We start from the raw sequence: 17,454 nt of genomic DNA, 5'->3' as shown, positions 1-17,454 counted from the left end.
AATAAATTCCAACGTGCAAAATGCATTTATGCAGCCTGTCCAACGCCACGATTTTTCCATTTAGTTTAGCAGCAGCAACAGCAGGACAACGAAAATACAGAACCCACGCGCAGGCCTCCCTTTCTGCATGTAAAGTGTGTGTGTGTGTGTGTGTGTGTGTTTTCTTTAAAAGGCAGTGGTTGGCTGGTTTTTCCGGACATGATGTGGTAGAAGCTGTCATCGTAATGGAAATTCATGGCTGTAGCTATGGTAAATCGAGTTTTCTGCCCGTGCTGAATGCATTAGTCTAATGAGATGTTTGCAGCTGGGGAAGCTCGGCGTGCTAACAGGCAGGGGAAAAGATGGCTTGTGGAAGGGTCGCTGCACACGTGCTACAAGTCCTCGACTCTTTGGGCCAGCAGACCTGCTTGTAAAGGAGCTGATCCAGCATTAAAACGTTAGCGCTTAGGTAAGGGGAGGCGAGGCGACGGTATGCAGGTCCCCCCCCCCTCCCCATCCGCTGGCTCGGCGCGGTTGGGTTGCCCTGCTCTGCTCTTGCTCTGCTCTTGCTCTGCTCTGCTCTGCTCTTGAAAATCAGCTGAGACTCGAGCGGCGTGCACGGCTCGCCTGTCATATCCCTCGCGCGCTCACTCGGCTTTGGCTAGGGTGCATGCATGTGTCGTGTGCACGCGGGCATCTGTGGCACGGGATCCACTCTTTTCACGGGCGCTTCGAGCCACGGCTTAAGTTTCTCCAGCTTCAAGCTAATTAATAGCGTCTTCTTTGGAACTGTTCGGTGTCGGGGGCAAAAACAACAACAACAAAAAAATCCCTTTCGCGGGTTTTTTGTTTTTTGTTTAAAAAAAAAACCCGTGTCCGTGAGACTGACACTCTGTGGGTGTGTGGTGAGTTCCGTGTTTTTTTTGTTTTTGTTTTATGAGTGCCTTAAATATGAGTGCTTTAAAGATTTCCCATGTCCGTGGAAGTGCACTTTCCCCATTTCTGAGCAGCGGAGAGGTGTGTGTGCATCTTCTTGTGACAGCTGTTTAATGCAGAAAATATATAGTACCGTTCTCATCATTAATTTCCTTTCCTAAGACTGATTTCTTGGAGCTGTTCTCTCTGATCTATTTTATGCCTGAATATTGGTGCTGCTGGTTTACAAATTTTTCCGGACATTTGTGAGAATTGGTGAATTGGTGTTGTTAAGCTAGGTGGTTTTCGCTTAGAGAATATGAAGCATAGAACTTATATTTTAAAAAAACAACAACAAAATCTGTGATTTAGCAAATGATGTGCTTGCCTGTGTGTTCTTTTTTTTTTTTGTCTTTTGAAAACGTTTATTGCAATGTGTGTTTAACAGCTATTTCATTTTACATCTTGAAATGAAAATAGCTTTTCACAGTTTTCTTTTGTGACCAGGGAAAAGCCTCTGTTGTTTAATAAAGCACATTATTACATTATTAAGTATACCAAGGAGATAATGTGAGTAATTGAACAATGAGCATCTTTAGAAGTTGGCTTTCCTTTCCTCTCCCACCCCTTGTCACAATAGTTTGTAAATAAGCACCCATGAATGGATTTTAGATGTCAGTATGGATTTTTCCCCCCCTCTTTGTGTGTGATGTTTTTTCTGGAAATGCAGATTTTATTTTTGAACAAAATGCTTTTAGATTCGTGATCAAATAGTCTGGAGAAGCAGATGCTTTTTAAGGTGTGTGTGTGTGTGTGAGAGAGAGAAATCTATCTCTAGTTTCTCAGGCTGAATTTGGAGGAAAAGCAAGGCTGGGAAAGACATAAACAAGAATCTCATGTAGTAAGTTGGAGTGTACAGAGGCAATCCTGAAAGAAACTGGATTAAAATATTTCTACTGTTCCTAGATTGGTAGTCATGGCTATTTCTAGTGTAGAGAAGCCTTTGGAGCTAAATACCACATAAAGGGCAGTTGTGGTTTCTAACCAGTGAAACCACTACATGGTTTGGATTTAGATCCAATTAATTAATATTTTGTTCATTGGTTTTCCTCCAAATTATTTTGATAGAACCTGTCTGTGAATCAAAGACTGACATTTAAAATTTCTGCTTTGAGAAATGCATTGTTTAATATATTTCTGATCTATTTATTTGAGTATGCATGCATTTATTTAAAGAATAATTTTTTGGAAATTTGACTTTGCTTAAATATCATTTTATATTATTTATTTATTTATTTATTTATTTATTTATTGCTGGAAAAGGACTAGGACAGTAGTTTAATTTCCATATCTGGAGCAAAAAAAGAAAAAGCAAATATATCTGGATTAGATTAAAAAAAAAATCAAACTGAATCTCCCATCAGAATCAATTCTAATACAGAGCTTTGTATGAATGTAGCAGCTGGATGTATTTGGTATTTTCAGAAAGTTGTTTGAAACATTTGTAAGCAGAACACTTTTTGCTACACAGGTGGATGCCATGGAGAACAGAATAAAAACTACAAATGGATATGTGAGTTTGAGCAGCCTACAGCAAGAGTTTATATTGTGAATGAGCAAACAATGACTACCCAGCATAAAAGTGAGACTTTCTCTGAGGCAGTTCCTAGTTTAACTAATACATTTCCCCAGAGACAGTTCCCAGTTAATTTTCACCCTTGTTTTTCTTTGCTTCTTCTGTCCCTGTGTAGACAAAATAGATGATTGAAAGTGAAATAGCATGATGTCCTTTGCAAAGCCTTTTCTTTTCCTCTTAGAGATGGGGCTTACTGAACTTATGTTAAAAATGAAATAATACAAAAGTCTCTCCTTCCTAATCAATCTGGCTTGATTGATTATTATTTTCAATAATTTAAACTGCCAACACCCCAACTTTTGAATATATTGGATTTGAAAGATACTAAAATTTTTAGCTTCTGAATATTTTTCTTCCTTCAGCCTACCCAGGTAGTCATGATACCATTCATCATCATCATCATCATCATCATCATCATCATCAATTACAGGTAGGATTAAAAAAAAATCTTCATGGTTGAAGTTCTTTTTCTTACCTTGTGCCTTAATTTCTTTAGCATGGTATTTCATACTTCTTTGCATACGGATCTTTATGCTTTGCCTAATGGGGCTTACCTTGAAAGTGAACTGTGCAATGAAGATGGTGTACACACGCATGCACACCTGTGTACTGCAATACAATTTTCCCTCTCAGATATTGATTTAAATATAGTTTCCAAAGGATTGGTGTAACTTGCAGATCATGCTTCTATCAGGCCATGATAACTTGGCAGAACTTCTATGTTTAGAGACAGTGTACCAGATGAGAGCGGGGCAGAAACTAGAGAGGCACTGTCTGATTCACATGGCTTCCTGACAAGACTTGGTTTGGCCTCTGTCAGAGGTAGGATGCTGGGTGAAGCAGATATTTAAGTTTTTTTTCTAATGGAGGTACTTTCTTGTCAAATGAGTTTTGTTTCCCTGTTTTGTTACAGCTGTGAATTGAATGCAATTGGACAAAAAGGAGAGCGTGCTTTTAAAAATATAGTTGTTATCTGTAACAGGTAAGCCCATCCCGGGTTATACAAGGATGCTCTCTCTATTCTTTGATGACATGAATTGCTACAGGGCAGTTTTGTTTCCTGCCACACACTCGTGCATGACCAGGTGAAGTTGTAATTGAGGAACTTATGGGACAGCTTTGGCTTATCTGAAATTAGAGTTTTTTAAAAAAGTCATGCTTTATTTCGTCATTGTATTAGCTTCCACTTCTTTTGCATGGCATACACAAGGGTCTCTTCACAACAGTCCCTTTTGCTTTCACAGGTACTTCCTTTCTTGAGTAGATTTCTCTGGCTGCCCCCACCCCCAAAGAATTTCCAGTTCCTGGGTTGTTTTTTTTTGTTCTGTTTCCTGATTATTTTCATAACAGCCTTAGGAGTTCTATTAGGCTGCCACTGAAACAGAGTAACTGCCCCAAGGTGAAGAGATAAGCTTCAAACATGGTTGAAGATCTAACCACAGCATTAATTTGGTTCTCTGGGAAATCAGTTACATGCACATTTATATATACACACACAGAGCAGAGAAATAAGAGAAACCATTTACACTTTCAAAGGGATCATTGCAGAACTTTATCTATCTCTAACGCCCCCCCCCCCATTATTAATTACAGCAAGAATAATTTATAAGGAAATCAGAAGCTAGTGACACTGAAAACTCTTTTAAACCTTCTGGCTGATTAGCAAGATATACTGTTCTGCCTATGGAAATCCATTAAATTCTGCAACTAATCATTCAAACTTTTATTTTTCCTTCCTTAGAAAGAACATGGTATGTAGAAGAACATCTTGTTTAATTATATATTAACAAACTAAAACATTATCTTCATGGTCTGAACATTAAAATACTAAATACCCTTGGAGTTACAGTGTAATGTAAACATCTGTTTCTCTAGCTGTATTCTCTGATTGGCTCAACCTACACCCTCAAGTTAATTATTTTATTTAACGTACTGTTATTGAAGTTTTGCACTGAGCAAAATGCACAGGGAATAATATATTGGGACAGATCACCTGAAAATTTAAATTATGGAAATCCCTATGAGCAGAGGAAAATACCATCTGGGCCACATAGCCTTTTCAACGGGACATTTAGTGACCTATCAAACCATGTTCTCCCTTAGTTTGCCCTCCAGCAAAAATATACATAACAAGGAATTAAAATATTTGCCATCAATGAGTTCCAATCATAGAATACTGTGCAGATTTTTCTTTTTGCATTCATATATTTTAGAGCTGCAGAGAGAGAAGATACAGTCCTTTACAAGTATCTATTCCTGAACAAAATGCTATCTATATTTATATCCTTATAAACCCAAGATACATATTAATGCCTAATATTCATGAATCAGACATATATAAACTCTATTTTACACTGTCAGATCTGAAAGTTACTTGCATGGCTAACAATTGAGAATCATTGTAGCTACAGTTACGTACATATATAGATAAACCAGAAAATACCTGGTATGCATATTAGGGATATTTTCTCTATGTACTTCATGAAAAGATGATAAAAGCAGAACTAAATATGAGATGGTAGACTAAATACCTCAGCAGCAAAAAAAGATCCCACTGAAATGTTGTTGGTGAGTGTGCAGTATGTCATTTTTCACTGAAGGCTGAAATATCCAATAAATACTAAGTCATTTATTTAACCCATCAGTGAAAAGCAGAAGCAATTGATTATGTAATGATATAAAAATTAAAAACCTAAAATGTGCTATATAAATTATGGGCAGAAGCAATCATCACCACTGTAAGTAATATTGCTACATTACAATTGAAAGCTAATTGTGGTGTAGTTAAAAAACCCTAAAATGATGCAGAGGAGGGTTTTTTTTCCTGAACAAATCAAATCACTTTATTTTGGTCCTTGGACCAGTGATTGTAACTGTGTTTGCATAATCATGAATTTTGCTCGCTGTTGTTCTGCTATGTGTGATCTAACTGTAGTTAAAAATAACTTGCCTGTTTGCCTTTTTGTGAACTGATAGATAATAATGCCAGGGATCATAAGCATAGATCAAAAGATTGATTCATTTATTTTTTCAAAACAGCTAGCCTTTTAAGGAATTTCATCTGTTAAAAAAACAGCCCAAAGGAGCTTTAAAGAAAATACAATCTTTAGTACATGCCCATCCTCTTTTGGGCTATATATTAGAACTTTATTTATTTATTAGATCCTATAGTGTTTTCATATAATAGATACAAAATTGCCAATTTTCAACAACATCACTGGATATTTCCCTGAAGATAAATGTTATGTGAAAGAAACATAGTCAAGTCCATATCACGGTGCTACAAAATGGACTTACACTATTGGAAAATGCTAATGTGATGAGAAATGTTCTAATCACAGGTATCACCTAGGTAACCAGAGATTGTAAAGAAACTTTAAAAAGATTAGCTATTGCTATGTTAATTATTTCATGAAAGATGACGGACGTATCTTTATTGCCTTCTGAAGCAGTCAGGATATGAAGCCAGATTCTGTGACTCTGCTATAGAACGCAGGTTGTTATGTCAATACCAGGTGAATAATTCATTTTGTAGTTCTTCTAGCCTCCAAACACAATTCATGCATTCAATTGGAAAGATTGCCTGCTAGTGATTCCTATCTCTCAGATGGGAAGTCAGCCTCTTCTGTCATCCAAACGCTGGGACAATTTCGTTTTCTCCAAAGGGAGAAGCAGGTGACCAAGTTACTTTAGTGCTGACATAAGAAGAAGAAGTGAAGGCGTCTGGAAAGGGACAGCTGACTTTTCACCTACTTATTTTCCCTGGAGATAATGTTTCCGAGGAGATGAGATGGGAGGGGGGAATTCCTTTGAGCTGGAGTAGATTAGGGGTAGAATGACTTGGAAGATGGCCAATGAGTGCAGGGGAGTGGGTATCGGAAAGGGAGGGTTTGGGGGCTGGAAGTCAGTGTTGGCTTCGTTTGGAGTCAGGTTAGGATGTCATGCTCAATAAATAGGAGTTTTTTCTTCAAAGATTTTATTTGAAATACATTTTATTCAAGACGACCTCGAAACTTGACAGCCCTAGGCAAGTGTGACAATTTCCCCCAATCATCTTCCCTTGCAGAAACATTTGCATGGAAAGCCTAGCTTCTTTTTCACCATTCCTTTACATTTGTAGGCACTTTTACCCTAAGTATAGACATCTCCAATCCTACCCTCACAGCTTGCCATAAGTCATACAATAGCTCTGTTGGACCTGCCACAACTTAAACCTCCAAACAGAATCAATCCTTGGATCCCTTTGTTGAGAAAGGTAGTTTATTATTGCAGTATTGCAAAGCCAGAACTGAGAATCAAGCGCCGAAATCCCTAAGTTCTACTTTTCCCTCCCTTAATTATTTCTCATTGCCCACCTCGGTATAACCAATCAGGTTCAGGCAAGATGTTTTTATAACAGTCAGTCCCAGCAGAGTTTGGTATGTGGCTCCTTCCTCCTTCCAGCTGGGGTGACCTTGAGGCAGCGTCTCGAGGAGATACAGCACTTTATTTCGTTTTCCCAAACATTCTCCCCCTTTGTCCCCCCTCCCCACAGTTCATGGTAGTCTGTCACCGCATAGCAGCGAAGCACAAGCAAGCATAAGGTAGCAGCTGACAAGCTCTTTTTCCCCTTTCACATGATCAATTGCATGAAGTAGAGTGTCCAATATGGCTAATGTTAGGCAAGATATGCTGTGGTCTGGATAAGCCAACATGTATGGGGGTAACAGATACATTTTACTCTAGAATGCATCCCACAAATGGTCTTTAGCTTGACAGCATGCAGACTGGGTTCATTTTTAGCTGGCTTTTGGATGTAATAAAATGTTTTATTTGACTTGAGTGTCCGTATATATTTATTTTTAATTCATATATTGGATGCATACCTTACTTTTCCTCCCTGAGATACACGGTACTTCCTCCCCTTGTAAATACTGAGCTAAAATGCACACATTTATCATTAATGTTATTGCAACTCTGCACTAGCCATAGCAGGAGAGGAGTATTTTGCATATGTTCTGATTCCATCTGATAACCTTCATGCATTTTCCTCAATTAGTGACAAACGAGAGGCATCCCTAGTATGCTCCGTCATGGCTGAGTAAATATTGGAATCTATTTGCATATTAAGTTAGCTGTAAAGCAAAATGTATCATTTTTAAAAACTTCATAATGCGTCTAGTTCACCATCTGTATGAAGAGTTACATTTCTGAGAGCCTATAGCATTTGCAAAAGATAACTATATAATATTAAAAATCTATTAAGCATGTACATATATTATACACACACAAACACATATATACTGTTTTTTATTGAGTTTCTCATACAAAGATTTTAAACAAAATGTTAGCTTTTAGCTAAAGGGAGAAGACTTCACTCTTGGGTGTATAAGAAGCCTGAAATCAGGCATCTTCTCTTTAGTGAGGATCTTATAGACTAATTGCACAGCTCATGATAAATCGTAGTTTGCTACCACCTGATATATTGAAAAAAAAATGGCTTGGATCATCTATAGTACTGAGGCATAAACTTATAGGGAGTGGTTGGGTTGACCCTATGCATGAATCTAAAATTAAATGAATGACATTATCTCCTAATGTTTAAACCCAGTAACTAGATGCTTGAATCCAACAATGGAACAGCTCCAAGCTCTTACATTTGAAATTATTTTACATTCTTGATACAGCAGGAAATATGTACAAATACATCAGTAGTGGGATTCAAATCCAGTTGCTACTTATTTGCTCGTGGGTGCTTGCACGCAACATTTCTGCGCATGCGCAGAGACGTCCGGATGGGTGGGCAGAGCCTCCCACCGCCGCTGCTACTGGTTCGCTTGAACCGGGGTGAACCAGTAGCAATCCACCACTGAGATATATATTTATCCTTTGTCTCAGCTGAGCACCAAGGATGTGATAACAACTGCCAAGATTTATCAAGGTCTGATCTTTGAAAATTACCCACTGCTCTCATCCATGTGGGAACAAATAACTATGTAAAGAATTATACTGTCACGATATTCAGCAGAAGCTAGAAAACTGTCAATGTTTTAATCTGGATTCCTGGACTGAATCAGGACTGTATTTGATAGATGCAATGTCTTTCCCTTCTTCTAAGATTAGACAATAATAAATCTGGGCTACTAGTTTAGAAATACCTTCAGTCCCAAATATATATCTTCATTGAATAAAACATCATCCATCACTAGGATTACTATATCTAGGGGGGATTAAAACAAATATTCACATCCATTCCAACAAAGGATATGTTGATTGAAACATAAATTGATTGAAATTAAACCAGGATATACTGGAAAGGACCAAATTATTTCCAGTAGATCTGTAAAAGCCTCTGTCTCGTGTGAAATCCAGCAGGTTCTGGAGAACCGGTAGCAGAAATTTTGAGCAATTCGGAGAACCAGCAAATACCACCTCTGGCTGGTCCCAGAGTGGGGTGGGAATGGAGATTTTGCAATATCCTTCCCCCAGGAGTGGGGAGGGAATGGGGATTTTGCAGTATCCTTCCCCTGGAGTGGGGTAGGAATGGAGATTTTGCAGTATCCTTCCCCTGCCACGCCCACCAAGCCATGCCCACTAAGGCACACCATGCCCACCAAGCCACGCCCACAGAACCGGTAGTAAAAAAAAATTGGATTTCACCACTGCTCTGCTCCTTAATTATCTGAAAATAGAAGCAACAAAGTGGCTCCTCACCCCAACCTAAATTATACCATTGATCTGAAGAAAACGACAAAACTAAGAATGGGCTTTAAATTTAGTTAGACATTTTAGTTCTGGTGGTTGAAATAAGGTCCTGGGCTCAAAATTCTTGAATTCTCCTGCTTATTTTTTCAGATCTTCACGGTAGATTTGGAGATTCTGGTAAAGAAGGAGAAAAATGTAGTTGTTCCAAACATGAAAACTATCCATCCTTGACTAGGATATGCCATTGTATATTTTAGCTCAATTTTGTTTTTATCGAATGTTTGAGGGATTATGTAGTCCAACTCACTCAGAGGCACCTGACTGAAGATGGTTACATTAATGTGTAGCAAATGAAGAATACCCTGAGTTAGATCACATTAAATATAATTGTTCTGAAAGGACGAAATTGTTTCTTTAAAATGGAGGGGGAGGAAAAATCACGAAATGAAAACCTGCTTCTTCTGTATACTGTATGTAGTTACCCAAGATGACTATAAAATATATGTAAATATTAAATGGTGGATTTAAGAAAGATGTTCTCTGATGTCAGGTATGTTCTTATCTATAGAAATGAGAAAATAGAGAATTATGCATATAATGTAGATTTAATAATACGTTAAAGCGCGAGCTCTTAACCTAAAGTCCATGGATAGATTTGGATAAATTTCAGGCAGTTCATGAATTTGAATAGGAAAAAAAAACCTTTTTATATTTATTAAATTCTGACTGAATAGGAGCTTTTCATTCAATAATTTAAATTGGCCAGGAAGTAATTTATGGTGTTTAAGCATCCAAAAATGTTTATTAAATTCAATAAATCTCACTATCTAAAATTATTATATCTTTAAAAGCATGTTATTATTGTTATCGATTTTGGTTGTGAAGAATGATGACCTATCAAAAGAACTGAAGCTTTTCAGCATGGGAACATTCTCTAAACATTCTTGGAATGTTTTAATTACGGCCAAAATTATTTAATTATTTTAAACAGTTTTTTAGATTTTGTATGTTTGTATATATGTCTTGTTTTTACTTTGGCTGTTCACCGCCCTGAGTCCTACATTGGAGAAGGGCGGTATAGAAATTTAAACAAATAAATAAATATCTGAAACATCAGAGCAGTTAATCACATTTGCTCAAAATTGTTTGAGCTTCATGCTTCTTTGATATGGTCGTGTTTTTATTTTGGGACAAAATAAAAAAATAAAATAAAAATGATCCATTGATCTCTGTCTTGATAGCAATCATCTCTTTTCCATCTTCCCCCATGCATACAACCACCGCTCGCCTTCATGGTTTTATCTTAATGAATGTTATTTTTTTGTGAAACATTTTAAGCCAAGGAAATGATTGTTGTTAAAAGATATTTAAATATAAGACTTGGAGAAGAAATTTGTGTTGATGAAATGGGAGGACACTCACCCAGGCCAATGTAAAGCAAACTCTTGCTTCAAAGCTGTGGTATCATTTATTTCAGAGCTTGAAACTAGAAAGAGATGGCAGGAGGACTACTAGCCCAGCCTCCCCTGTGATTGTATTACACATATGTTCTTCCTTACAACTCTCTTCTAAAAGCCAAAGTTTATCACTTGTGCTACAGTTACAGTCTTGCAAGGCTTTAATCATATTTGCCCCAATGGGTGTTTGTATTTTCTGTTTATTTTCTGTGCCCTGGTTTTCATTTTATTTCAGAATAAAAATGAATGTGGTACGTTCTTAAATGCTGTGCTCCAGACAATTATTGTCGGTCTGAATAAGCAGAAAGCAACGGGTACATAAATTTGCAATACAGTTAACAATGATGTGTTAGAATGCAAATTAAATTTGATCTCTTACAAATTTCAATGAGCTCCTTCAACCTCTTTTGTGGCCCTTTCTTGTCAGAATGGCTTCATTTATCTGCCAGATATAGCTGCAAATATCTGGGATGTATTCCCAAGTTTCCCTATGGAAGACTTGCTCACTTTTTAAGATTAGATGGTCTTCTGCTCCCGTTTCCTCTTTATAGTGGCAATTACGATGGTTGTTCCAGGAGAATTCTCATGCTTGAAAGGATTTGTCGTGTATTTTTAACAAGAGGCTTTTGTGTTTTACCTTACTTGTTTTTCCCTCTGGCAGAAAGTTTGATTGCATCTGAATTAATCCCATGTCTTTTCAAAGTGACAGGAATATATTAATTGTTGCGAATGTTACATGTCTGAGGTGAAACAAAACCCCAGCACTACCCCTTTAAAGCAATGTCACCTACTATATAAATCTTTGGACTGAAAGAGAAATATGGGAGAGCAGTTCTGTTCTTCACATTGCTCTTGAAATTATTCTGTGACCTTGAAAAATGTCCTTGAAAATGCAGCATCTTCTGCTCAGCAAACTTTGGTAGCTCATCTGGTCTGGTGTCCATCTGATCCTACATTTTGTCTGATCCCCAAATCACTGAGTTATCTTCAGTCTCCTATGCATAGTTGGAGAAACTCCCTTTGACGTACAGCTCATTTCCTTGCCTATTGTGGTGATTTTGGGTGCATGTTTACTAACCACCAAGCTGTTCAATTTTTAAAATTAAGATAATTTAATTTAACCTTTTAGAGTAAGATTCATAAGATTATTTTGTTAATAAAGTGAATTGTCTTACAATTTTCTTGGGATTTTTTTATTGTCCAGTTATTAAAGAATAGAATAGAATAGAATAGAATAGAATAGAATAGAATAGAATAGAATAGAATAGAATAGAATAGAATAGAATAGAATAGAATAGAATAGAATTCTTTATTGGCCAAGTGTGATTAGTATTTCTAATTTTTTTTCTGAAACAATTGAGCAAGTATAGACACTTCTTGTAGCTTCTTGAGGAATATGGGCTCCAATGATGTTTGGTTAGCTCAAGCTAATTTTCTGTTCTTACGTAAAGCATTTTTTTAAAAAAAAGTATGGCTGTCTGCTTGAACTCTGAAATGGTTATAAGCTTTTTCTCTCTCTTTAGCCATTCATTACTGTAGCATTTGATTATCAGTCCTGGCATGCACTGAAATAAGAAGGCACTTTCCTTTCTGAAGTACTTCCAGGTATTTCCAGAGGAAATGTTTTGTATGCTACAAATAAAGCATTTTACTGGGGAGGTGGCAAGAAGAGTCCAGATGTCATCATCTTCTTGTAACCCTTTAATATTTTTCACCCTTCTTCTCCCCAGGAATATGTGAAGGAGGGAAAGATGGATTAACTGCATAGTGCTTTCTGAATGGTGATACCCGGAATTGCTTGTCTGGAAGCTCTCTTAATCATTGTCCCCTTCTTTGAGCTTTGCCTCAGATGATGTACTATCTGGGCTCTGCTGAGACCTGATTCATCTATTTTGTTTAAAGGACTTGGTGCAAAATTTAATTTCAACCATTTCTGTGAATTAGAGACCGTTTTCACCATCTGAGAAGATTCCCTAATTAGCTATTTATTTTCTGTTTTTATAGGCAAACAGGTTCCTTAGATGTTCAAAACGAAGTTGCTGTTGTATGGAGTAAGCAGCTGGGCAGTGAATTAGTGTTAACAGTTTTAAACAGGTGTTTTAGCTTGCCTTTTTTTTATTAACAGAAGTGATACAGATGGTGACATTTGTGTAAAGTCAAGCAATCAGCATATCTATGTGAAATTTATTTTCTATGAGTGTCATACACCATTTTTACTGGACAAGGTTCTTCAGTTTGAAGACAATATTGCAAAATGAATGTCTTTCTCTGTGTATCTTTCTGTTTCTCTGTATATATTGCCAGCAATGTTTACCCAGTTAAAAGTTTCTTTATGGCCAGAACCATGAGCTGTATGATGCTACCCAGCACATCCAATTATTGATACTAAAAAGCATGTCCATTCAGCACTGCTTCAATTAATCTGTGTATGTCAAGCCTTTAGAACTTGTAGTATTAAAAAAAAACCCTCCATTAAATCACCAGCTGAGCTCTCCTAAATGAGACTTGACCTTATATTGAAAAGTAATAGTCAATAAAGTATAATGTTATGAAGGTAGGATAAAAAAGCAAATAAATAAAATATTTCTTTCCTTAATTTTACTTTTAGTAAAGCACCATCTAAAAGTACATCTCATAGGTTTCTCTGATGTCCTTTCATATATGCTTCCCCCCCATCCGCATTTCAGTTCAATCAATTTATCACAGTCTTAGACCAGAGATCAGAACAAATAAAAATGCTCAGTAAATATACAATTAAAAATTCTAGTATAAAATAATAAATAACTAAAATCTACAATACACATCCACATTAAGCATTTATCAGTTTCCCACTTTAGGCTGATGGACTAAATTGCTTCTGTCTAAACTCTACAGTTATTTGTATACTTCTTTTACCATCCATCAGCCTACATATACATAAAATACAGGTTATGTATCTATGTATATATTTGGATAGAATGAAATCTGAAAAACTATGGATTTTTTAAAAAAAAGATAAATTATTTTTAATCCTACCCTTTGATTTACACTTTTTTTCCATTTCATGCAAGTAAACCTCTTACTTTCAAGAGATTGTCCTGCTAGATGCAACAAGTTGTATTTTTGCCTTCATTTTTTAAAAAAGGAGTGGTTTTTACCTGCTGATTTCAACAGCAGTGGATTTGATGACCTGCTGAACAAAGTACTTACGTTTTTGGTATGCCAGGAAGGACATATTCACTTGTCCTTACAATTAACTAGTAAAAGCAGGAATCATAAATGTCAATCATGCAGCTGTTTCACCAAGTGCTCAGTAGGCCACATCCAAGAAAATTGTCCTCCCCACCTCCGTTTGTGGTCAGTTCTGCAAATGACAGTTCACTATTTCAGCAGCCTCTCTTTTCATTAACCTCAACTTTGTTAAAGTTGGAATAACAGCATTTTACTTCTACTTTCTAAAGTTGGCTTTTGTTCTTAGGTGCAAAAGTCAAGCACTGCCCTGCTGTTAGTAAGACAAAGTATTTTGTGCTGTGGGAAAAGTCACTTAGTTACATTCTATAGCTAGCTGTGTGTCTTCCTTTAGTAAGGATCCATTATTTGAAGGTGGTCCAGTTTGGGTTTGGATTGAAGTAGGAAGAGAGGGGTAATAGAACAGTGTCTTGAAGCTGCTCATCCACAATTAACACCTGATACTAGCATGAGGATAAATATGTAACCATTTCGGTCATAATATTCCCTGCAATGATGAGATACACCTTTCTATTTATATTGTAGCCATTCTTTCTAAATTTGCAATTATGCCTGTCAATTAACATTCATGCATAATGTAAACTATTTCACTTTTTGAATGATGCTTTTTCTTTTTAAAATTCAGTCATCTGAATGATTGTGTCTCACTGTAACATCATCGGCTAATCAATCCTTCTGCAGAGATACAGATGTATTCTGACAAGACTGTTACCAAAATAGAGTGCTTTGAGTTCCACACTGGGCTAATTGATACAATTCCTCAACTGTAAATTATCTGTGTGTAATAGTAATATAATCAGCTAGTTCATAAAAGCAAAAAAACAAACAAAAAAAAACTTAAAATGATGACTTTTAAATTAAATGATAGTTAGAGAAATTCTTCTTATCTTCTGTGTGACCAACCTACAGATTTTGAGAGTACAGTATAGAAATATGGACATGGGTGTGGTACAGGCATACATCCCACTTCAAGAGAATTGAGAAGTGTTAGGTATTCCCATGTTACCTAGGGTTTAATTTTTTTGGAAAGAAAGTAACAGAAGCTGGAGAAGCAGTGGGGTCATGGGCTCACTTTATATACCTTTAAAAGGTAGCGACTGGTTAGGTGAGCACTATATTTTATTGTTCAGGCTTGGAGCCTCTGAAGAGTAATTTAAGCTTGGGATCTCGCAGCAAAAAACATCTCTGGTTTACCAGGTGGTAGTAATAATGCTGGTAAAGTGGCTTGGTTGATAACTTAAGTAGCTAGCAGATCCAGAAACTCAGTTGTAGCCTTACTTTGTCTCAGTTGATGTCCGCTGTGCCATCAGAATCTGGGGGAACAAAGAAAGTGTAAAATTTGAAAAGTTAAAGAGAATTGCGATTTCTCCATCTTTTCCCTCTCAAGCAGACCAGCATGTGGTCATGCTTCTTGCTAATAAAGACCAAGCTTATGTTGGGCATTCAAAGAGTGAAAAGAGAGCTGCCCTCTGGGTTACTGTTTTATCAAAGGTTGATTTAAGCGTCTCCAATTCCAGCCATGTTTCTTCAGAGCATTGTGTTTCCAGATTAGATTAAACACTTAATCTTGTTTCAAGGTCAAGCAGGGTTTGATTAAGTTTTCTGGTCTGACTTTATGAGATTAGAAATCACAACTGCACCTTTTCCCTTCCTGAATCGGAAAAGCACTGGTTGTATTTCACTTGTTACTGGTCTGGAGTGGTGGTGAAGGAATGCTTTTGTTTTCAGGGAAGACAAGAACGGAGATGGGCACTAACTGTGCTTTAAAATATGAGCTGCGATTTTCATTTTGTTCTAGAAAAAAATGCTTTAAATTTGAATTTGTTCTTTGAAAAACTATTTTTAGATTAAAAAAAAAATAACCTCACTGGTTTTATTTCTAATTCAGCAGAATAGTTTAACAATACAGTTGAATTAATTTCTATCCAGAATTTTTTTTGTGAGGGCTGGGGAACATATTCAGGAAACTGAGGATATGATTACAGTCTAATTTTGAACAGCAAAAGGCTGCATTTGATTTCATGCACCCAAAGAGTTCTGGACATGAATTTCCAAACAGTGGTTCAACATTGTAATATTTAATAGGGATCTGATTTTACCAAGAAAAAGAGAAAATGAAAGAAAAAAGGGAGCGTAGAAGCCATTTACTAGGTTTTGAATCTGTCTTTAAAAGTTGCCTTCAATTATTTTGGTACTGAAAATAATAAAGCATGATCAAATTTGATTTGTTCTTAATAAAGGTATTGTGTACTATGTAGTTTCATTGTTGTATATTTGTCATTCTTGATACTAAAATGAAATTAGTCAAAACCAGGGAAATTAACAATTTAGCAGCAGAATAGATCAAAGCTATTTCATTTCTGTAGTTGGAAGCAACTGGCCTTTTAAATCACAAGCCAGCCTGAGATGCCCAGGGAGAGTCTCCTGACCCCTGAGAACCGATAAAGGAAAAGCAGGAGGTTCTGTCAGGCTTGGGGGCAGGAAGAGTTTTGGGGTTTGGAGAGAGTTGGCTGAAGTTTTGGAGGATTCAGGCAAGGTGGGAACTTGAGTTGTTTGGGTGTAGCTAACCTGGCATTTTTTTTTTAAAAAAATCTCTTTTTAGTGGTGTGTTGTGTACGTCACACCTTATCCTCTTTTGGCACCTTTATTAAAGTTTATTTTTGTTTAAAACTTGGAATTGACTAGTCTCTTCTGGTACCCATCTCTACTGGGTTGATCTGCAGAATGATAAGGTTATGTTTTGATTTCTGTCTATATTTAGCCAGACCCAGTGTGGGGTGAGGGTTCCCCCTTCAATCACCTCCTGTTCCCAGAGGGGTGAAACTGGTTTACAATGAAAGTTCCTTAGCTGTGGGTCACCCCAGAACTGAAGCACTGCAGAGGAAGGAGGTGGTTTAACCCTGAATGTATATTTTCCCTTATTATAGTTGTCCAAACAGTTGCCTCACTTAATTAGAATTGTGCTTAGGATAAGATAGGATAGGATAGGATAGGATAACAAAGTTGGAAGATGATATTTAAGCTTCAGATTGTGAAGGGCCTGTTGAGAACATTTGCAAGCTGCTTCCTAGGTTCTTGTAGCAAGAAGTCCTCACTCCAAATACCTTGGAGAACTGTACCTCTTCTCCTGGCTCTAGGGATCTATGTTTAGATGCTGAAGTAGTGATCGGTCTCTTTTTAACTATTATTCATAAGTACTTTTGGGTTACACATCATATAGGCAATCAAGGCATGTAGTTAGGGAGTAGAGAGCTCCCAGCCAATGTGTATTTGATCCCACCTCTGAAATTAATAAGACTTCATTACAATAATTCTCATATACTTATTCCCAATCTAAAATCAAAGTTGTATAGTTGGGAGAGGAGTGATACTGCTTCTTCCTCATATTATCCATCCATCCAATGTGCATCTCAGACATGTCATAGCAATATGAATATAGGTACAATGATAAAAATGATAAGTTTTCAAGAGGTATGTGTTCAGGTTACTATTTTGGGGAAAAATACTTTCTCCCTGGTATTTTAATGAAAACTGTTTGATGCCCATAATGTGATT

General features: G+C 36.8%; 1 protein-coding gene across 3 annotated transcripts in view; it reads left to right on the top strand.

Annotated features, from left to right (window-relative positions):
• Window positions 1-700: 700 nt before the first annotated feature.
• The window catches only part of SCML4 (Scm polycomb group protein like 4), a 76,453-nt gene continuing 59,699 nt past the window's right edge, over window positions 701-17,454 (top strand). For all 3 annotated transcript variants that reach the window (XM_087882627.1, XM_087882626.1, XM_034409112.3), the window contains exon 1: window positions 701-884. The gene's annotated coding sequence lies outside the window, so the exon portion shown is untranslated. The remainder of the gene's footprint in view (window positions 885-17,454) is intronic.

This window comes from Pantherophis guttatus, chromosome 1 (assembly GCF_059756535.1).
Source record: "Pantherophis guttatus breed Tessera chromosome 1, ASM5975653v1, whole genome shotgun sequence".
Lineage (NCBI taxonomy): Eukaryota > Metazoa > Chordata > Lepidosauria > Squamata > Colubridae > Pantherophis > Pantherophis guttatus.
Note: the sequence above shows the minus strand (reverse complement) of the source record. Positions and strands in the feature narration are given on the sequence as shown.